This window comes from Panthera uncia (genome assembly GCF_023721935.1).
Source record: "Panthera uncia isolate 11264 chromosome B2 unlocalized genomic scaffold, Puncia_PCG_1.0 HiC_scaffold_24, whole genome shotgun sequence".
Classification (NCBI taxonomy): domain Eukaryota; kingdom Metazoa; phylum Chordata; class Mammalia; order Carnivora; family Felidae; genus Panthera; species Panthera uncia.
In genome coordinates, this window is record NW_026057580.1 from 57600229 (window position 1) to 57622282 (window position 22054).

General features: G+C 36.5%; 1 pseudogene; it reads left to right on the top strand.

Moving 5' to 3' along the window:
* The first annotated feature begins 2674 nt into the window (after positions 1-2674).
* LOC125938127 (40S ribosomal protein S16-like) lies at positions 2675-3292 on the top strand (annotated as a pseudogene).
* The last annotated feature ends 18762 nt before the right edge of the window (positions 3293-22054 follow it).

Below are 22054 nucleotides of genomic sequence, written 5' to 3' on the forward strand. Positions count from 1 at the left end.
GTGTAATAGAATATGATGCATTGCCTGAATTTAAAGGAACATGGACTATTTCTGGATCTGCTGTGCAGCATAAGATCTGTATCATATTTGAAACAAAGCTAACCAAGCAGACAGAGCAGAAAGATATGTATAGCATCCATTAATCAGGGTAGAGTATATACTTTTTCAGCATCTTACTCTATTTGCCTGGTATATTTTAAGTCTGAACACAGAACAAAAATAGCCTTAGTGACCGTTCATATTGTTTTTTACATTACTGTCCTTAGAGAATCATCCCCTTAAAAAGATGAAAGCGATTTCATTTTGATTAAAAATGGTTAAATACGTTGTATTACATATATTCCTTCATTCCATCTTTTCTCACTGGGGAAACATTAAATATTCTGCAATGTATGCATTTTGATTAATAAATAAATATGTGACTATTAGTACCAAGCTGAGCTACTATCTGCCATTTAACCCAATCAAATTCAAAATAATTTAAAGCATGTTTTTTTTATAAGAACTGCAGGTATCAAATTATGTCAGATTTGAACTAAGGAGAATAAATAAGGTAATAGGATTAACTAAAAGAAGCATATTTGCATGAGTGTATGAAGTTATAGAAGACCTTCAGTTTAAGTAATACTTTAGAAGCTCTTTGAGGCAGAACTGCCACACGTGCTCTAAAGAAGGCAACTTACAGGGGCGCCTGGTAGCTCAGTTGGTTGAGCATCCAGGTCTTGATTTGGCTCAGGTCATGATCTCAAGGTTGGTGGGTTTGAGCCCACATCAGGTTCTGCACTGACAGAGTGGATGGTGTCTGCTTGAGATCCTGTCTCCTTTTCTCTCTGCCCCTCCCCCACTTGCTCTCTGTATCTTTCTCAGAATAAATAAAAATGAGCTTTTAAAAAAAGAAGGCAACTTACATCTCTCTCTGTTTTATAAGGTATGTTACCCATTTTCACGTTCTTTTCATATAAGTTTACCCCATCTTTCCTACATATTTTAATATGTAAAATCCTTGAAGTTGGGCCACTGCTTCTTTCCTCCATTCATAGAATTTATTCACCCAGATTAGAGAAGTAGGAACTACCAGATGTCAGACTGGCACATGTTTTCCCCATTTGGTCCCCCATTCTGGAAAGAGGTAGTAAAATACCTCTAACCTTACTGCAGTGAGGCGTTTACTATTCAGACCTCACCCTTATCCAGAATTTCACTAGTATTTTTCAGGGTTTTTTTTTTTTCCTTATCCATATGTCCTCTCTCCTGCTTTCCCTCATAGCTACATTCCATTCCTCTGAGATAATTACCCCTTGACCTTCCGGTTACTGACAAAATTACTTCTCAAGGGTCTTTAAGTGATACAAACTATCAAGTACATGTAGCTTGCTCCCAAAGCTTATCTCCATCCCTGACCTACTCACATCTTCCCAGATGCACTGAGATCACCTGTCTTTAGAAATCAGCCAGATGTGTTATGTCACATATGTGTCTTCCACCCCAAAACAATCATCTGTTCACCATTCCACCATGCTCATTAACCTTATCCTACTTTCCCAACTGGCCAACCTGTGCAACATGACTGGACACCTGAAGGTTGGAGAAGGGAATGTACGCTTGTGGGATGATGTTCAGTATTTATTTGATCTGTTCAGTTAACATGATCCCTCACAGGCAGTCTGTAAATAACATTTAGCAATTTTCCTTATAATTTTTCTATGTTTCCCTCCCCATTTTTTGTCTCACACCCACCCTGAACCCAGATGCAGACCCATTGCTACATATGTGGTTTCTTCCCTCATCATTCTCATGCTGCAATCTCTTTGAGGTGCAAAGGCTAGAATAATCTCTCACACATCTGTAATGTTTCCTTTCTCCTTACTGCATAAGAGTGACACTCTTCCATCCTCGTCCGGTCCCTTTCATCCCAATCAACTATATTTTTTTCTTAGTCCACTTCATGAATGATTCATTCAAGTCTATGTAATCTGTTGTTTGCAGAGAAATTGGAGTTTGGAAAGGAGAGAATTGGAAAGGAGAAATTCTCAGTTTCTTTGCATTTTTCCCTTCCCTTCTCTTTCCTTCCTTTTGTAAATGTATCCATTTATAGCCTCCTCCCCTCCCCTCCCTTCCCCTCCTCTTTCCTCCCCTCTCCTCTCCTTTCCTTTCATCTATCTCCTCTTTCTGTCCTTTACTTTCATTCATTAGATACTTATTGAACACCTGATATGTTTAAGTACCTTGGGAGCTAGAAACTAAATCAACATAATCCTACTTCAACTCAGGGAAGTAAGTAGCATGACATTAATCTTCGCAGCACATTTGTTAGGAAGTATTATTATCTATATTTCATAGAAGAGGAAACTAAAGTTGAGAAACCTTTCATAATAAGTGGAGGTCACAATGCTAATAACAAATAATCTGAGATTCAAATCTAGGCATTCCCAATTCCAGAAATCATATTTTCCCCCCACAAAACTACTTGATTGAAATCTTTATCCACGAAATGTAAGGTACTAGTGAAGATATGGACTTCAGAAGATATGGATAAATGAATCCGAGGTCATAAAACAAAGCCAGTATGCATAGAGGTAAAGAGGGGACAGTGGGATTTTGTGAAATAAACTGGAGGAATTAGAGAGGAATTTGTGCACCGCTTGGTGAGGAGGTCTTGTCTACATTCACGACCATGCCATCTAAGGGTCCTCTGCAGTCCAGTGCAGGTCCTCAGATGCAAGAAGAAGGTCATAGCCGTGGAGCACTGCAAATGGGGCAACAGCGTCATCAGGGTGAATGGGCAGGCCCTGGAAGATTGAGCTGCTCATGCAGCAATACAAACTACTGCACCTGTTTTGTTTCTGGGCAAGGAGTTGTTTGCCAGGGTGGACATCTGAGACTGAGTAAAGGGTGGTGGTCATGTGGCCCAGATTTACAATCTTCCAGTCCACCTCCAAAGCTCTGGTGGCCTATTATCAGAAATACGTGGATGAGGCTTCCAAGAAAGAGATCAAAGACATCCTCATCCAGTACGACCAGATTCTCCTGGTTGCTGATCCCTGGTGCTGCGAATCCAAAAAGTTGGGCAGTCCTGGTGCCGTGCTCCCTATCAAAAATCCTACGGATAGGCCTATTGTGAGGATCAGGGTTCACCTTTATAATAAGTAACTGGTGGGAATCAGGGTTCACCTTAATAATAAACTATTGTCACGGGGAAAATAAGGAATATTTAGGACATAAAATGGTAGAATTTTATGATGAATTTGGTATATGGATTACAGGCTAGAAGGTTTCTATAATGACTCAGAGGCTTCTGCCTTACATAACTCGAATGTTTGATCTAGAATGGGATAAGGAGGTAAAATATTAATTGACTGCATGTGCACGTGTGAGACAGAAGAAAATACAGAATAATGAAAAAGAAGTATAGGACCAAGTTGTGAAGAACTGCAACATTGACAGAGGGGCGATCTTAGTCAAGGGCCAATGAAGAGGAAATATGCTAGAAAATACGTGCAGGAAAACAACAAGGGGAGCAGAAGAAAGATTTTAAAAGAAGGAATGTAAATAGCATCAAATGCTATTAAAATTAACACTGAAAATTTTCATCAGATTTGGTGACTAAAGATCATGGCTAACCTTAGCAAGAGCTGTTTGAAGGGAAGTTTCCAGAGGTCAGAATGGGAATGGGTAAAGTTAGAAAATGGAGTCTGAAAGAGCAAGGGATCCTGCTATGGAGAAGTAGTGGTGCTGATCAAGAAAAGTTTTTAGAAGAAGTCATATTTTTTCCCCGTTTATCTTAACAACTTTTTGAAAAAAGAATTCCAAATAATTAAAATAATTTGAGAATGTAGACTTGTTGTATAATTTCCATATGCGTATTTAACTAGTCTCATATTTTTCACTAGTTTAATTCTATCTTTATTACTCTATTTTAAGATCCTTAAAAGGACAGATTCATAAATCTAATTATTTTATATCCAATTATAATCTTATTTTAATGTAGTACACATATCAATATTGATCAATTAGTCATCAACTATTTATTGCAGATATACTATACATGAAACAGTTTTCTACTACAGACGGAAGTTCCTATCAGAACTTCACTTAATATTGTGTTTTCATTCAAATGATAACCTTAAAGTAGTAATTAATCATATTTTAGATTATGCCGTGAAATTTGAGTACCCAGATTTGCATTTGTAGTTTGCACTTTTTTTAAAATTCCCATATAAAGTCATGATTTGCTCTATGAAAAACTGTGTATTGATTCAAATGAAGGAATGTTGGGGGAAATTACATCCACATATGTATGTAAACCTCCAGATCAGAGAAGGCTATTCTGTGTTAACAGAATCACATTTGGTTAAATAACACATAACAATAAATAGATCCATCTGTATAGGTACCAAGTTTTTAAAACAGCAAATAATGAATATACAATGAAATTTTATTTCTTTTTTTAAATGTTTATTTATTATTTTTGAGAGAGAGACAGAGTAAGCAGGGAAGGGGCAGAGAAAGAGGGAGACACAGAATCCAAAGTAGGCTCCAAGCTCTGAGCTGTCAGCGCAGAGCTTGATGTGGGGCTCAAACTCACGAGCCGTGATGTCATGACCTGAGCTGAAGTCAGACACTTAACCGACTGAGCCACTCCGGTGCCCCATGATGTTTTATTTCTCATTCTAATGTCTAGCAATAACAGATTGAATATCTATTTGAAATAGAGTTTAATAGCAATAATATAAACATCTTATTCAAGGAAAAATGCAACTTTAAATAATCAAATAATACCTTATTAAATTAGGCAGACTCATGGTTAAATATGAGATCTGTTTTTCTTGAACCAGCAAAATTTTGAAGTCATTAATAATTCTCACTTTGTACAACATCTTGGTGAATAGGGATTCTCCACTTTAAAATATTAAACTCAAAAATGCAAAGTCATATCTTATATAGAACTGGGCTTGTGCCTATCTCTTCCTACAAGTTATTCAACAATGGACCTTGACCCAGGGATATACAAGAACATACACAGTTTCAGTTCCACGAACACAGAGGTCCAATGGGCTCTGATGCCAGTGACGGCTCCAAGGAAGAAGCAAAACATGGCTTGATCCTTGCTATAGATTGAATGTTTGTGTCCCCCTAAAGCTCATATATTGAAACCTAATGCCCAGTGTAATGGTATTTGGAAGTAGGGCCTTTGGGAGGAGCTTAGGTCTTGAGAGTAGAGCCCTCGTGAATGGGATTCATGCCCTTATAAGAGAGATCCCAAAGAGCTAGTTGTTTGTTTGTTTGTTTGTTTTCCTTTCAAAGTGAAGGCACAGAGAAAAGACCGTTTATGAACCAGGAAGTGGGTTCTTATTTCCCAGTCTGCCAGCACCTTGATCTTAAACTTCCCAGCCTCCAAAACTATAAGTTATAAAGTTCTGTTCTATATAATCCACTCAGTTTCTGGTATTTGGCTATAGCAGCCTGAATGGACTAAGATAATCCTTAAAATTAGTATAGGCATTGACTCGATATTCTAGGAGAGGGAGACAAAATGAGCAAAAGTATATGGAGGTGTGCTCAGGAAAATGAGGGCTGCAGTTTAGCTGAAGACTGTGTAAAGTGATCAGAGGACATACAATTACAAAGTAGTCTGGGGCCAAGCTCTAGATTAAATGCTTTTACTGCTAGGCCAAGCCATTGAATCATATCAAGTTTCACTCCAGATTTATTGTAATTTCACACTGTTTTTACATAATTACATATCTCTTCCTGAGATTTTCAAGTTGCATAAAAAATATTTGCAAACTAGATTATTTCTTCATATAAAACACATAAATCAGAAAAATAAAGAAAAAATTAAATAAAACTTTACTGAAACAACCATTGTGTTTCAGTTTTCTGTTTTTAGTGAAATTAGATTCATTATTAAGTTCATTATTCTTTTCCCCCACTATTTTGTGGCCCTTTCCTCATTGTGCTTCACATCATACCGGGAGGAAAGTGAGATAATATTCGTGTAATTACCTAACATTTCTTCACCACCCCATTTCTTTCTTTCATTTCATTTTTTTTGTCTCTATGAAAAACATTAAAATATTTATAATTACAACCCTTTATTCCTTTCATTTTCTTTCATTTTGTTCATGTGAATTCTCTAATTGAGGAATCTGTGTTATCTTCAGAAATGTTTTGTGTCTTAAAAATGGAATAAAAAGGACAACTGATAAAGATATTGCTTTTTCCTTCATTAGTAGACCTCAGACTTAATATTTATCATTGTTTTTGTGGATGTCTTTTATATATTTAAACTGCCAACATATAAGAGATGACCAATAAAAGCATACACATACTTTTAAGTTAAACAAATTTCATTTAACTTTTTAAATTAATGTACTAAATGAGACCATTGATTTGCACACTTCATGACATACTGGTTCTATTCTGATTTTCATAGAATTCTATAAGGAAATGTCAACAGAAGAAATTACCTCTTATTTTAATATTCTCCCAGAGAAGTCATCTTACACTACAGAACACTCTTGAAAACAACAACTTGCTAAAATTTTAAAGATAGCCTCCTTCCAGCAATCAGAATTTCTTCAGAAGTAGAACCTTTTCCAAACATATTAATATTTTCAAAAAGATGATAACCCTGTCAGGGATTATACTGTCTCCAGGGTTAAAACCATAATCTGGTAAATAATTTCAACAGAGGACTTTCTTTCTCCCTGAATAGAAAACTTCCTCACCAGGGAATCCCACAGATACTCATTTCTTCAAAGACAGGACCATTTAAACATGTCAGAATCTTCAAAGTGGAAAACATGCCACCCCTTAGCAAAATGAAGTCTTTTAAAGTAGAAGCCCAACAGCATTATGAAGGCTCTGAAAGAAAATTCCCACAGCTCTACAAAATACTGCTTTCAGTACCCAAGTCTCAGATTATAATTTAAAAATGTTATGCAGATCATACGCAATCTACTTTTTTAAAAAAAAATAGACTTCAGTTTTTAGAGTAGTTTCAGGTTCACAGCAAAATTGAGCACAAAGAAAAGAGAGATTACATATACTCTCTGCCCCCTCACATGTACAGTTTCCCCAACTATTACTATCCCCCACCAGCGTGGTACTTTTGTTGCAATTGAGGAACCTACAATGACACATCATTATCACCCAAAGTCCATAGTTTACATGAGGGTTCATTCCTGGTGTTGTGCATTCTATGGGTTTGGACAGGTATGAATGTTATGTATCATACCAAGTAGTTTCACCCCCTAAAACTCCTCTGTGCTCTGCCTAGTCATCTCTCCTCCCCTTTAACCCCTACTAACCACTGATGTTTTTACTGTCTCCATAGTGTTGCATTTTCCAGAATATCATATAGTTAGAATCGTGTAATACATATCCTTTTCAAATTGGCTTCTTTCTATTTTCTAGAATAATAAATGTTTATGAAGCTGATCCATATTCAATGTTTATGAAATCAAAATAATATGGATAAGAAGAGACTTCAAGTCAACTCATTAAATAATAGGACTAGCATGTACTTCTTAAGGTCTTTTTTAAAATTTTAATTCCATATAGTTAACATGCAGTGTTATATTAGTTTCAAGTGTACAATCAAGCTGGCTTTCAATTAGTGATATGCACATAAGTTTCCTCCATGTCTTTTCATGGCTTTATAGCTCATTTCTTTTTGGCACCAAATAATATTTCATTATCTGAATTACCACAGTTTTTCCACTCTTCTACTGAAGGGCAACTTAATTGCTTACAAGTTTTGGCACTTATGAATAATGCTACTATAATTATGTAGGTAGGACATAAGTTTTCAATTTCTTTGGGTAAATATCATACACTGCTGTGGCTGGATAGTATGGTGAGAGTACATTTAGTTTTGTGAGAAACTGCCAAACTAACTTGCACGGTGGCTCTATCATTTTGTACATCTACCAGTGATAAATGAGAGTTCCTGTTGCTCCACATCCTTGCCAGCATTTGGTGTTGTCAGTGTTCTGACATTTGACCATTCTAATAGGTAGCTAATAGTATCTTATTTTAATTTGCATTTCCATGAAGACATATGATGTGGAGCATATTTTAATATGATTATTTGCATCCATATAATATTTGTGTGGTGTCTATCCAGAACTTTGGCCCATGTTTAATTGGGTTATTTGTTGTCTTATTGTTGAGTTTGAATGTTCTTTGTGTGAACATATATATATATATATATATATATATATATATATATATTTTTTTTTTTTTTAAACAACACTTTCTCAGAAATATTGTTTTTGGAAATATTTCCTCCCAAATTGTAGTTTGTTCCTTTTTTTTTTGTTATTGTTTTGACATTCTTCTGTAGAGCAGAAATTTTTAATTTTAATAAACTCCAGTTTATCAATTCTTCAATGGATTTTGCCATTGGTGTTGTATGTAAAAAGTCATTGCTGTAACCAAGGTCATCTAGAGTTTCTGTGTTGTTTTCTAGAAATTTTATAGTTTCACATTTTACACTTAGGTCCATGATCCATTTTGAGTTAATTTTTTTAAAGAGTATAAGGTCTGTGTCTGTGTCTAGATTCCTTTTTTTTTTTTTTTTTTTTGCATCTGAATATCCAGTTATTCCAGCACCATTTATTGAAAAAAATTATCTTTGCTGCATCAATCACCTTTGTTTCTTTGTCAAAGCTTCGTTGACTATATTTATGCAGATCTATTTTTGGGCTTTCTATTCTGTTCCATTGATCTATTTGTCTATTATTTTGCCAGTACCAAATTGTCTTGATTACTGTAGCTTAATTGTAAATCTTGAAGTCGGGTATTGTCATCCTCCAACTTTGTTCTTCTCCTTCAATACTATGTAGGATATTCTCAGTCTTTTGCCTTTCCATATAAAATTTAGGATCAGTTAGCTGATATCCACAAAATAACTTGCTGAGATTTTGATTGAGGCTGTACTGAACCTGCAGATCAAGTTGTGAAGAACTGATATGTTTATATACAATCTACTTTTGAAATGTTCCCATTTGATTTGAACCATTTTAACTGGTAAGTAAAATATGGTAAGATCTACTTATCAAGAAAATAAGATTAGTGTCAAAAGCTATATTTCTATATTCCTTTAACTCTCATATAAGAATCCAGGGGAAAATAGTATATAAATGATGAACAAAATCCTATGGTTTTGAATCATGTAACACAGTTTTACCTTACTTCATGTTATGTGTGATCTCGAGGAGGAGCCTACAAGTCAGGAGAACAAGTTCTGTGATGACAAGTAAGTCATCTGGCCTGCTGTACTTTTCTCTTTAGGTAAAAAAGTTTATCTGCTTCATCCACTTGACCGAAACATTGTGAGGTTGAGTTAATCTTAGGGAAAACTGTGAAAAGTGATGAGTGCTAAGCCATCATCACCATGGTCATCATTGTCAACTACACAATTGCCACAATTTTCCATCCCAGAAATCTGCATGTAGCCAAATAATCCTTTTTTTTTTTTTTTTTTTGTCTAAATTTCAAATTTGTTTGGGTTGTGAGAGTTTTGGACATAAAATGGTATCATAATTACAAGTAAATTGAATGTCTAAGAAAAGTTACTGAAATGCATAGATGTTAGAGGAAAGAACAGAAAACTTTTGCAGTAATTTTTACTTTTTACCATTTATTGCATTGTTACTTATTATTTCTATATTTACATTTTATTATTATCAGTATAGTCTAAGTATTGTTTGTAATAGAAAATATAATTTTATTCCTATTTATAGTATTCTATTTCTAAAAACATATGGAAAGCTGATTCAGAATATATTAAATTTAAGATTATGGGGATCAGGAGCAGGTCATGGGTTAGGTTAATCCTCTTTTCTCTCCTTCAATTATTTGTTTTCCCAAGGTGGTTATTTCATTCTACAATTGAAAGAGGACTAAAACATGGAGCGTGTGTGTATGTGTCTGTGTGTGTCTGTGTCTCTGTGTCTGTATGACTCGAATATATGATAGAATAGAACTCAGTATAATAAATGATACAGTTTTATAGGCCATTTAAAATGTACACGTGGCCAGAACTCACTGTGAGCAAAATTAAATGAATTTGAATTTCTGAATTGAAATTTGTGGTTACAAAGGTTTGGGGTTAATTGATATTACATTTTTCTGCCTATTAGTCTCTGTGTCTTATTCATAGTCAACTGAAGCCACCTCACAAATCTTTGTAGTTCCATATCCCAGGACAGCTTTCCACCTAGTAACAGATTCACTTAATACATTCTCAGCTCTTTAGTTCTTTGGGCAAACTGATTTTCTGGACTCCCAATGCTTTTCTGACCAGAATTTTGAGAATTTTCTGACTGCTTCCCTAGGAGCAGGGCTGCCTTAGCATCCTTGCCATGTCAGTCCTTGAACAGGAGCAGCCTGTGGGAAGCGCAGCTTTGGTGCAAACTCTGGGTCTGAGAGGAATGAGCTAAGGCCCAAGGTCAATTATCCTTTGTTGCAGTTGGGAAAGATCTGAGAGGCTTATTTTCATGGCCACCATAGTGGATGAGAGCTAGTTTATTATCAAAGGATCTCCTGGGGCCAAGAAAATGAAAATATCAAAAGAAAATCAAAATGTTTAAGTACCTGTAATGTTCCAGGTGTTTTCAGTGTCTTAACACTTGTTAAATCTTTTACTTTTTATTATTTTTAAACGTTTTATTATTTATTTGTGAGAGAGAGAGAGCGTGAGCAGGGGAAGTGCAGAGAGAGAGAGGCAGGTGGGGGGGGTGGGGCACAGAAGATCTGAAACAGAGGATCTGACAGCACAAAGCCCCACAGGGGCCTGAACCCATAAAAGGTGAGATCATGACGTGAACCAAAGTCAGACGCTCAAGCTCAACCGACTGAGCCATCCAGGCACCCCACACTTGTTATCTCTTTTAAATTTTACAAAACCCCAAAGAGTAAATCTTACTATCCTGATATCAAATATATAAATCTGAACATATAAAAACTGACATCATCTTAATTTTAAGGAGATACTTGAATAGTAAACGACACTATGTTAAAACTCAGTTGCTAAATGGATGCCTCTGATGGGTTATAGAAAATATGTTATCAGTATCATCACCAATTTCATCAGAAAAATCTTAAGTAATGTGAAGCTCAAAGTTTATCACTGGCAGAAAACACCATTGGTTTCTTCCTCTGACAAGTTTATTTTAATCATTTTCAATAAAGTATCTCCCAAATACCCATGCCTGAATAACAATAGTTTGTCATTAATTCTTTCAAGTAACATGATATTCCATGAAAGACTAGCTAGTTCAGCTTGTGATTCATTTTTGCAAGTGCTTCTCCTCCAGATAACCATCGTACTGCAGCATATAGCAAAAGTGCATTTTGTATACTTCCCACCTCATCACACGGTTATTAAAATGAGGTGTACTCAAGTGTCAAGATTTAATAAAATCATAAATTCCTATTGCTTTACTGAGATATTCTTAAGGGAAGCTCTTCATTTAATTAATTAGTTGAACTATTTATTTATTAAATGTGGATCTGTGGTGGTGAGAAATAACCATGACTTCTAGTGGTGTGGTGCAAACTGCCAGCAGCTGTATCCACTTCTACTTTTTGTACCATTGGTGCAATTATGAACACAGTGAAAGAAATAAACAAATGACAAAGTTTGATCGTGTGTATCCACTAAGAGTGTCTTGGGTGGCTGAGGGGTCCAGACTACACTGTAAAATATTGTTCACGGTTGTAGTTAAGAACTCTTGAGACTATCCTAGAATATTTGTTCCATGAGGGCAGGGATCTTTATTTTGTTCATTTATGTGTTCCAAGCACTCAGAATGATCAGTAGCACATGATGTAAATATAAAAGTATTACCTGTTGCATTAAAGAAAGAAACACTGAAATCGTGAATTTTGATCCCTCTCCTCTCCCAGGTACCCTCGCCACCGATCAGAGTATGTGCTGAATGGTTTTGTGATTTCCTTCTCTAATTTTTAAAAGAGATAATATAAGTACCTAGCTTACAGGTTTGTTTTAAAGATGAAATGTGAAAATGCATTAGAATGCTTCATAAAATGACCAATACAAGGTAGTGATATTCCATTATTTAAAAATATGTTGAAAAAAATACATATATTAAGGTTCAATAATTGTCTCAGTTATAGTTATAGCTGGTTCTTTTGCCTACAATACTGTTGCAATCAGAAGAGTGAAGTATCATATATAAATGAAAACTTGGGATAGCAGGTCAAGGCTTAGATGGTAGCTCCAGAATGACTTCAGGCACTCAAGCTTCTATTTTTTCTGCACTAATATCCTACCACAGGCCATGTCTTGATCTAGTGTAGCTGCTGAACCTTCAGTTTTTGCTTCTGCAGTGCAGGCCAGAAGATGGAAGAAAGATAGAAAGGGTTTTTAAGAAGTCTGACCTCAGCTGAATCAGCTCCCTTTAAAAAGGTTTCTCAGAAGTCTCATACCTCATATTTACATTTCTTTTGGCCATAGCACCGTAACATACAGAGGAAGCAGAGAAGTTAGTCTTTTATTCTATGTGTCAATACGCCTACCTAAAAACTGGGGTTCCTGTACTAAGGAGAAAGAAGAAAACTGATGGTGTCCACCTATCGCTGGAACAATGTAATAGTTGCTATGTAACCTATAACGTGGGTGTATTCTATCGTCTGATTGATGCAGATGCTTTTTGCTCCTCTGTGGACATAACAACTCTTTGACCTAACACTGAACTCAGCACCTTACCAGGCCTTTATCCTTACTAAAGGACAGAGATTGTGCATCAGACTATATCTACTGCCTGTATGCTCTCCCCAGGATCAAGCGATGGGAATCTCTATGGACAGTGCATCGAATGTGATTCAGCTACACCGATGACTAACCATTTTAGGCTGAACTGAGGAGCACCACAGCTATCCACGTTTCCTGAATCTTATCCCAATTATATTTCATTTAATAACGCTCAGTGAAATATCTGGTGGCAGGGGAAATGAAACTACATGCTTTTATGGGATCATTCATCAAGAACTAATTGAAGCGTTCATACAGTTTAGCGCTGATAAAACAGTGTCACGATAAACAATAACAAAATTCACCAGAGAAGGATTTGTTTTGCCGTGAGGAAAATGGTTCCGTTTCATCCTGGGATTCCTGGTTAAAAGAGTCTCCAATGTACAAAGGGATAAACGCAGACCCCCCTGCATGATGACAGGGTGGAAGCTGTGTCAAATGTATTAGTGTTGCTCCACTGCAGCCATTCTCCTCCTAAGTATTTGCTATTGTGTGGGACTCTGGCAAGAGGCTGCAGGACCAATGGGATTTTTAAAAGTTTCTTTTTGCTATTGATTGTTACTATGCTTGAAGCAGCTCCTTCACAGCATTTATTGGAAAATACAGAAAAATCTTAAAGTGTACTTTAACAAGTTCAGCTTTTCTTAAATCCCAATTTAAGAAGTTCCTTTCTGAATACTTCTGCATATGGAGTTAGTTGGCTTTTTGTCACTGCAATCCCTGTTCCTCCACACGTGGTACTTGGACATCTGGCTGAATTGAAAAGGAGGAAATAGAGAATGGATACCTTACACTTACCACTTTGGGGGGAGGGATTGAACGGAAATAGTAGCAAAACGAAATATATGAGAAATGTGCCACAAACTGCTGTGAACCTGAACATTTATTTGCTATATTTATATGACTTAGATGGCAGTAAGCGTGATACAATAGGTGCAGAATTTACTGGGTAATTGGTATATCTTATATATAATGGCCACAGATTTTATTGGTAAAACATATTACCCAGATTCAACTTAACTGTAAGCAATAAGACTAGTCTCTTCTACCAACACCACTCTAATATTGTTTAAATAGCATTATATGGATACAGATTTTAGATAAAAGATCAGCATATAAGAAGGCTCATGAGATGATATGAACAAGCATCTTTCACAGACACCACTAATATTTATTAGTGTGTTTTGAAAAACCTGCCTATAAAACAAGAAACTCTGGTAATATAGATATGGTCAGATATTATAGCTTTAAGTTGCAAATTTTTGTTCAAATTTGCCTTGCATTATAAAAGTAACTTCTATTAAGGGCTTTTTAAACAGTAGTTTTCTAAAATTCTTAATACATTTTCAACAAAGCACTGCCAAGCCTAAATTATTCCCTAAAATGAGAAGGATTTTTATTTTTTTTTAAATTATTTTTTTTAATGTTTATTTATTTTTGAGACAGAGAGAGACAGAGCATGAAGGGGGGAGGGTCAGAGAGAGAGGGAGACACAGAATCTGAAATAGGCTCCAGGCTCTGAGCGGTCAGCACAGAGCCCGACGTGGGGCTCGAACTCACGGACCATCAGATCATGACCTGAGCCAAAGTCGGATGCTTAACCGACTGAGCCACCCAGGCGCCCTGAGAAGGATTTTTAAAAACCACAATCACTCTTTGGATTGGCTAAGAAGTAGAATCGATGCTTAGTTGCCAGTCACTTCAGTTAATTTGTAGCATCATTAATAAGTGAACTATAAATTCCTATTATGACACATAAGAAGTATCAATTTAGTAGATATGTTGAAGGATAAAATTATGATTGTAGATTTTGTAGCTTTCATATTGTAATCCATATTTGACTTTCCATGTAGATTTGCCAAATAGAATTTTATAGCAAAGGCATCTGAAAATGGGAATGACAGATTAGCATGAATTAAGACAGCACCCTGTTATAATTCTTCCACTGTGGTTCTCAAACACATTAGGCAGCTTCTCCACCAGTACTTCCCTTCTGTATGACACCTTCTTTCTCAGGATTCCCACAGGACTTGCTCAGTCATATCTTTCAGACCTCGAACAAATGCTACCTTCTCAATGAGCACTTCCTGACCACCTTATTTTGTATCGCAACTCACACCCCCCCCCCAACTTATATACCCTGATGGCTACCTGACTTATTTTTCTTTATTAACACTTATTAGCATCTGACACCCTATGTATACATAGTTTTTGGCTTGGTATCTAACGACACGTTTTAGAATTTAGACTCTGTAAGGGCAGGTGGTGTGTATGTTTTGTTCACTGCTTGATCCCAGAGCCTAAAATATGACAGATTCAGTGATATATGTTGAGTGAATGGATTAAGTTCTAGATCTTCCGTATCTTATACACAAGTTCTTTGAGCACAGGCAAGTTACTTAGCCTACTGGTTTCTGTTTCTTTATCTACAAAAGATGAGAAGTAATGATGCCTGCTACATTTTGTGGGTTAAATGAAACACTGTGGATGAAAGCTTTTTCTAAAGGCAAATGTTCACTGTTGGCACATCAAATGGCTTTAAGGAAACTGTGTGGAGGTAATAGATTTCGCTTTGCTTGGATTATCTGGTTCAGAGGAGACCTAGACTTGGATTACGGTGTTGGCTTTGGTATACAAATCAAAGTCAAAGCTATGAACTCTTTGCCTATTCTAAGTTGTTAGTAACACGGCAATCAGTTGATCTTGTGACAAAAAGCAGGCAGTGACTTATAAAGACATGTTTAGAGGTAACATGTAGATGCAAGATAGAATTTAAGGGATGGAAATTAGGTGGGGTGAGGGTAGTAGGATGCTAAAGCCAACTGGCCTACGTGAGAAATAAACTGGTGAGTGTGACCTTGTTTAAAGTATGCTATCAAGAAAAGTGAGGCTTCATAGAAAGGGTAGTGTGGTGATTAATCATATGTGTCAATTTGGTTATGCTATGGTGTCAAATGCTTGGTCAAACATTAGTCTAGATGTTTCCAGGAGGTTCTTTTGTATATGTGATTAACATTTACAATCAGCTGACTTTAAGTAAAGGACATTTCCCTTGGTAATGTGGATGGTGGGTCTCATCCAACCATTTGAAAGCCTTAAGAGCAAAACGCTGCAGTTTCCTGGAGAAGGAATTCTGCCTCAGGATTGTAACATAGAAATCATGCTGAGTTTCCAGCCTGTCTGTCTGTCCTATGGATTAGCTAGCTCCCACATTCCTGGGAGCCAATGCCTTAAAATAAAACTCTCTCTCTCTCTGTCTTTCTCTGGCTCCCTCTTTCTTTTTCTCTCTCATTAGTTCTGTTTCTTTTTTTTTTTTTAACGTTTTATTTATTTTTGAGACAGAGAGAGACAAAGCATGAATGGGGGAGGGTCAGAGAGAGGGAGACACAGAATCTGAAACAGGCTCCAGGCTCTGAGCTGTCAGCACAGAGCCCGACGCGGAGCTCGAACTCACGGACTGCGAGATCATGACCTGAGCAGAAGTCGGCCGCTTAACCGACTGAGCCACCCAGGCGCCCCTCATTAGTTCTGTTTCTTTAGAGAACCCTGATCGATACAAGTATTAATCTGTGGTTTACAACTGTGAAAATTAAATAAAACAGTGTGTGCTAATTTCATAATAAAATCCTAGCACACAGTAGGTGCTCAAAAATGGTCATTCTCATCATGGCGATGGTGGCGGAGGTTATCAGGTAATGTGTTTACCAAATGGAGTTTGGTCCTCAATTAGCCTATGAGAGCATCCACTGAGTACCTAAAATTTGGTGACTGATTTAACAAGTCAAATTCAAATAAATAAAAGTTCAGTCAATTATAAAACACACTCAAAATATTAAGTATAGAAGCAAATTTGTTTATGTGGCTATAGTGAGAACCGTGTTTAGACAGGGTATAAATTCTTGAACAAACAGGCTGGGATTCAAATCCCATCTTTGCATCTTACCTGTATGTGATCTTATCTGTGAAATGGGTATTGTAATGCTATCCCCACAGACTTGCTGTGGAACTTTAGTAAAATAAATTATATAAAACATCCAAAACTGTGCCTGTCATATTTTGCTCCTCATTTCCCTAAGGCACAGTAAGTTAACATCAAGTTTCCTAATTTTTGAAATTTCAGCTTTAGCCCTTGTATGCCAAAAGAGAGGTCAATTTCAAATTCCATAATTGGCGATAGGCATTTTTCTTTTTCCCTCCAGATAACTGAAACTTTACTGAGAGAAAAGAATGTTTGATAAGCACAAGCAATTTTTAATGCAGTCTCACATTGACTAAAGCTTCATAGAGAAGAAAAGGGGTAGCTGCCTTACCAGGCAGGGGGTGCATAGTTAAAGCCTCTCACCCTTATAGGCAGGTACATCAGAGAGGGGTTCGATGCACCCCAAAACCAATGATTCTCACAAGTCCCTCACAAGTCCTCTAGGGCATCTTTGGTGGACTTACCCAAACAGACTCAAGAGCAGCAACAAGGCCCAGGGTTGAGCTCTGTCGCTGCAGAGTCTATTACGGGACACTGATAATAAAGCCGAGTGCCCTATAGAGAAAGAAACCAGAATCATTGTCGTGTTATAAAATATATATTTTACTGTATGTCCATATGATGTGTATTTTATTATCAGTAGTGCTTATTAATGAAGAGTTATTCATTCTCAGGAGTATCATTTAACTTGAAATAAATAAAGAAACTGAGTGTGGTTTTAATATTATAAATGTACCTTCTAAAAATACAAGAGAAAGTTGCTTTTTATAGGAAGGAAGGAATGGAGTGTTTCAATTATATTATTTCTTGAAATTTAGGGCATATTAAAGGATACTTTAAAAAAACTATTTTGGGGCACCTGCGTGACTCAGTTGGATAAGCCTTCTACTTCAGTTCAGGTCATGATCTTGCAGTCCACGGGTTTGAGCCGTGTGTTGGGCACTGTGTTAACAGCTCAGAGCCTGGAGCCTGCTTTGGATTCTGTGCTCCCTCTCTCTCTGCCCCTCCCCTGCTCACTCTCTGTCTCTGTTTCTCAGAATCATACATAAACATTAAAAAAAAATCAAAAACTATTTTGGTATGTTATAAAAGGATTATATGTCATTTAAATTATTGACAAACTTGAGGAATTGTTCCATGTAACCAAAAAATAATGATATTAGTAGTAATAGTAATCCTCTTTAAAGAAAGTTTACTTACTTATTGTGTGTGTGTGTGTGTGTGTGTGTGAGAGAGAGAGAGAGAGAGAGAGAGAGAGAGAGAGAGAAAGAGAGAGAGGGAGCATGGGGAAGGAGCAGAGAGAGGAGAGAATCTGAAGCAGGGAGAATCTGTGCTGTTAGGACAGAACCTGACATGAGGCTTGATCCCACAAACCATGAGATCATGACTTGAGCAGAAACCAAGAGTCAGAGGCTTATCTGACTGAGCCACCCGGGTGCCCCAGTAATTGTAACACTTATAAAAGCAGAATGCACATTGCCAGACAGAGTGTGCCAGGGCGAAGGCTCTGGCCAGCACCCTTGTAATAGAACATCCCTGGGGCATCTCAGGAAGGCTGCTGAGTCTGGCACCCCATCAGGTAGACAGAAGCAGAAACTCAAGCAGGAAATGTCTGGCTGTAACATCTGGGTTCAGAGACCAAGGGCTGAAACATCTGTATTGGGGATTAACTAAGAGTAGGCTCATTAAGACAATGTCAGGAGTGGAGAGAGATGGAAGGAGAGGCAGCAGCCAGGCTGTGTTTGATGGTACTGAAAAGAAGAGCTCTGGGAGGATGAAGGCAGAAGCGAGGTCAAAATTTACCATTAACTTTTCTCCAAATTGTTAATAGCTTTATTTGATTTTAATTATATTGCAAACATATATTGAAATACTTAGATGATATAAAAACTATAAAGACAAGAGTACAAAGTAAAATCCTGAATTCCATATATTTATAGGAAAGTTAACAATTTTTTAGTCTTTCCATATACAGCACATACTTTTTCATTTATTGGGTCATACTGATCCATCACCTGTTTTTAAGGATTTCATCTTCTTTCTTTTCTTTTTTTAAATTTTTAAATGTTTATTTATTTTTGAGAGAGAGACAGAAACAGAACGTGAGCAGGGGAGGGGCAGAGAGGGAGGGAGACACAGAACCTGAAGCAGGCTCCAGGCTCGGAGCTGTCAGCACAGAGCCGGATGTGGGGCTCAAACCCACGAACCATGAGACAATGACCTGAGCCAAAGTCGGACGCTTAACCGACTTGAGCCACTTAGGCGCCCCATGAATTTCATCTTATTTCAATGACTATAAATCCACATTGTCGTTTTCAATGTGTGCATAGTAATTTGTTTGGTGAATATACCCAAACGTACTTTATCCATTTTCTGTAGATAGGCATTTAGGCTTTTTCATGTTTTTTAACCAAAATAAACACTTTTGTGATAAACACTCTTTGAAACTGCTATTGCTTCCCTGTTTGTTTCAAATATAAATAAAATTTATTTTTCTTCCTGAAAATAATATAACCACGTGAAGTAAGTTTTGAAAACAGAAAAATTAAAAAAAAATTATTTGTATTTTTGCCATTATAATGTCAATCTTTTTTGTCTTTCTTTCTTGGGATCTTTTTTTTTTTTTTTGTCCTAATTTTTATCACTTTTAATTATGTAGTAGGTGATTTGTATGCTGCTCAGCTAAAAGACATCAATCAAACCTCAAATCTGTAGTTGTTTCTAGTCTCAGAGGTGCCAACATGCATCGAGGAGGAGTGTAGGGTGAAGTGTAGGGAGGCTGTGACAACCAGGAGCTTCTATGCGCCAGGAGAGATGGTGCTCCCTCATCCAGGCATGAGACTGGGACTTCATGGAGGCTGACTTTCTGAATCCCACCAGTTAGCCTGGTTGTGTCTGTCATCTCAAGGCCACCCGGAGCCTCTGTCCTCCAGAATTGTTGGGTTAAAAGCAACGAGTACTGATGTTTATTAAAAGGACAAAACTGTGCTTGTAGCATTGTACATATTATCCTATTTAATACTTACTACAACAATTTGAGTTAGCTATAACAAGCATCTTTTTATAGATAAGGTGATAGTTTCAGAAAGGTTAAGTTACTTGGCCAAAAGTGCATTACATAGAAAAATCGGAATGGAAATCTGTAACTGTGGGCCTCTAAATAAACTTGTGAATAGCCTACAAATGTCCTGGGCTATGTGGTGATAGGTGGTAGTAGATTCCTATCCTTGATCATATCCTTCTTGATCATATCCTTCCAGTTAGAGGAATGTACAGTTGTCATTTCCTGGGTTAGGAGTATGAGAACATATAAGATGCAAAATTACCTTCATTTATGTGATAGATGGGTGAGTAATGCTATAAAATTACCCATATATCTTCAGAAGATATATGGGATGAACTCTGTTGGCTTAGTTCTACCAGGTACATGGCTTGGCCAAAGGTTTTGATGATGAGAAGGAACCCAAGATGCTCTCTCTGGGGCTTACCAAAGAGTTTCAGATGATGTCACTTGTCATAATGATTTATTTTCAACTGTACCGCATGCCAGGGGGGACCAGCAAGAAAGAGGGATTGACTAGGAACAACATACTTGGCACTGCAGAAAGAATAAAGTTGCTAGAACCAACATTTTTTTTTTATAGAAATCAAAACTGATTCCTCATGATATTCATGAATCAAAGCATTCTACCTCCATCTGATCCTAAGTGAATTTCTATAGTTTAGGTGAAAAACAATCTAATATAGAGAATAGTCGAGGTAGGGCACTAGTGCAATGGGTGTCTCTTACTTTGTTGTACTATCAACCTCCACTTTTTCTACATCTAGGCCTTTCCCAGTGCTATCATCCATAGTGTAGCAGCTGCATCAAACTTATAACCATATGACTTCTGTCAACTGGCCTGGGGTGGACAATTGGCTAGTCATACTGAGTCCTTATCCAAGAGGCTTAGAACGTAGGGTCAAGAATGTCATGCTCTCATCAGGGGTTTGGACTGTTAGGAATAGTTGTATCACCACACATCCTAGCATGTGGACCAGAGTGAAACAGCAATGACAGTGAGAGAGAACATGAAGCAGAACCACAGAAGGCAATAGAGAAGAAAGCTGCTCATTTGAGTTTTTCCTGAAATCCTTGTGATTGTTATCTTTGGGTTTAGTGAGATGGCTCATGTCTTTATAAAATTCTGTTTTTATCTTAACCTGGTTGGAGCTGGGTTTCTATCACTTCTGATCACAAGAATTCTAACTAATATAACTAGTGTTAAACTAAGCTTGAAATGAATGGAACCAAGAAAAAAAAATGGGGCAGCTTCCATAGTTAATACGTAAACCAGATTATCTGTATGAGAAATAGGAAAAACTTCATGGTTTTCTAAATTCAGAAGGGAGTAGCAGATGCCACTGTAGTCAACTATATTAATAAAGGTACCTCCTATTTCTTGAGGAAAATATGACATTTAACTAACAGTACCAAAGGCAAGCTCTCACCTTTTGGAAAGGTCTTTTTACTCTTTAATATGATTGTTAAAATAGCAATGGATTTTTTTTTCTTCATGGCTGGCACCACAGAAAGATAATAGGAGTGACCTGACTGCAGTGAAAGTTGCATTTCAGAAATATTTTCAAACTAGCCATATAAAGGGCAGCCAAACAAAACAAAACCAAACCCCTCTCATTTCAGGTTATTTTATAAGAATTGTGCATTTGAGACAGCTAAAAATGAAAACAAAAGAAATTAAATCATTATATAGGATATCTATACAGTAAGTTTGATTTTGTTGGAGAGAATGCATATTGAAAAATATTTAGTAACAAATGTCTCTAACAATCTAGAATTTCTGAAAATTTATAAAAATATATATATTCTAACATTTGTATGTGATATGTTGTAGTGATACATCAAAAGAAGAACATATTGACTAGTGACTTTTAGAAATATGTTCAGGGTACAGATTATTAACAATTCTTATTTCCATTTCCTATCTAAAAAATAATAAATATAATCTTTTATCCCATGTCACAATATTCTGAGAAACATGACTTTCTGAACAGTCTGTTTTATGTCTTTACATATGTCGTTCTAGTTAATGTAGTATTTTTCTGTGTAAGCTATTTGGATAAATACCACATATTAAATAAAATAAAACTGGAAATTTTATTTTTTAATGTTTTAGTTTTATGAATTGAACATGTTTTCATCATAAAGGATTATATAGAATATATAAACATATCAATCTAAAGCTAAAATCACATGAAGTGTATCTTACTGTCTCATTGTTCATAAT